Source organism: Echinops telfairi, unplaced genomic scaffold (assembly GCF_000313985.2).
Source record: "Echinops telfairi isolate 266 unplaced genomic scaffold, ASM31398v2 ScPeMD7_7469;HRSCAF=8507_1, whole genome shotgun sequence".
Lineage (NCBI taxonomy): Eukaryota > Metazoa > Chordata > Mammalia > Afrosoricida > Tenrecidae > Echinops > Echinops telfairi.
In genome coordinates this window covers 87,277,700-87,279,557 of record NW_022111373.1, presented here as the reverse complement: position 1 = coordinate 87,279,557, position 1,858 = coordinate 87,277,700, and positions in this window count along the sequence as shown.

The following is a 1,858-nucleotide window of genomic DNA, read 5'->3' as shown; positions in this document are numbered from 1 at the left end:
CAAAATATGAAAACCTTGACCCAAGAGAGAGCAAAAGATAAGAGAAATTAGAATAAATTAAAACTAAGTCAAAAGGGAAAACCATTGATAATATGTTATATATTATCTCTATGTGTTGTAGGGTTGCCCTGAGTCGGCTTTGACTCAAAGGCAGTGAGAGAAGAGGCATATCTGCAGCAGTCCACTTCTCAATGCACTCTTGAGGGCAAGACTATTCACATCCCTAATCCTTAATCTGAGGTGCACCAGACCTCTTTAGAGTATTGAAGAGCAAGGATATTATTTTGAGGATTTCAGTGCGCCTGACCCAAGTGTTTTCCGTGCCCCATATGCACGTGAAAGTTGAACACTGAAGAAGGAGGTCCATAGAAGATTTGATGCATTTGAGTTACAGCGCTGGAGAAGAATACTGAACGTACCATGGGCTGCTAAGAGGACAAACCGATCAGTGTTGGCAGTAAGGCAAGAGTGCTTCTTAGAGGCAAAGACGGCAAGGCTTTGACTTACATACTTTGGACATATTGTCAGGAGTACATCATGCTGGGTAAAGTGGAGGGGTAGCAAAAAGGAGGAAGACCCTCAGTGAGATGTTGCCACAGTTGGCTCAGGCATAGGAACAATTCTGAGGATGGCACAGGACCATGTTGTGCTTCGTTCTGTTGTGCACAGGGTGCTGTGAGAACCAACTCGATGGCAGTCCACCAGCGGTGTAGTGGGTACACGTTGGACTTTTAATCACAGGATCAGCCACAACCAGAAACCACCAGCGGCTCTGAAGAAGGAAGACGGGGCTTTCTACTCCCTTAAAGAGGGACAATCTTGGGAACTCCCAGGAGAAGTTCTACCCTACCTTAGGGGATTGCTGCGAGTTGGCACCAACTCGATGGAGGTGAGCTGGAGTTTTTGTCTCCCTGTGGTTTTCATTATATTGGCTATTTTGTATATGCCCCTCAAAAGAACCCTTTACTTTGTCTCCCCCATCAATGATTTCTATAGTTCTGGGATTCACATTTAGGTCTTTGCTCTATCTTGAGTTTGTGTGGTGAGGTATGGGTCCTGTTATATTCTTCTGCAGACAGATACAATTTTGCCAGCACCATTTGTTGAAAAGATTGCCTCTTTCCTATTTAATTTTGGGGGCCCTTTGTCTACGATCCGTGGACTGTAGGTGTTAACTAAGTGAGGGGTGAATGCAATTACACCCCACTTTGAAAACACCTGTAGGATCGACATTTGCGGGGTGTTTTGGTCTTTGGTTTTACAAATGGAAGATGCCGCCATCTGCTTTCAAAGGGTTCAGTCCCTTGGAAATCCTATGTGGGGGCTGTTCTAGTTTGTCCTACAGGGTCGCTAGGAGGCCCGGGAGTCTCCATGGTGGTGGATTTGTTCGTTGGATTGGTTGGTTTTCTTCTTCATGCGCAGATTTTATTGTCTTGCAACTATTTCTCCACGCCACCCTGTCCATGCTTGGGTGAAAAGCAAAAGTGGGTACAGATTCTTCAAACTCAAAACAAACAAACAAACAAACAAACACCTCACTGTCATTCCTGCACACATCCACCCTGTAGGACAGAGTAGAATCGCCCGTGGGTTTCTGAGAGACCATGAACATTGAGAGCGTGACTGTCGGTTTCGAATTGCCTACCTTGAGGTTAGCAGCCCAAAGGCTAATCCATTACGCCCCTTAAAACAAAATCAAACCAAACTCACTGCCCTTGAGGTGCTGCCAACTCATAGCCACCGTCGAGGGGTTGAAGTGCCCCGTGAGTTTTTGATACTGTAATTTGACAGGAGTGGAAACTCCCCTCTTTGTCCTGTGGATCTTGAGGTTATCCTCCACCCACCCCCACCACCCCCC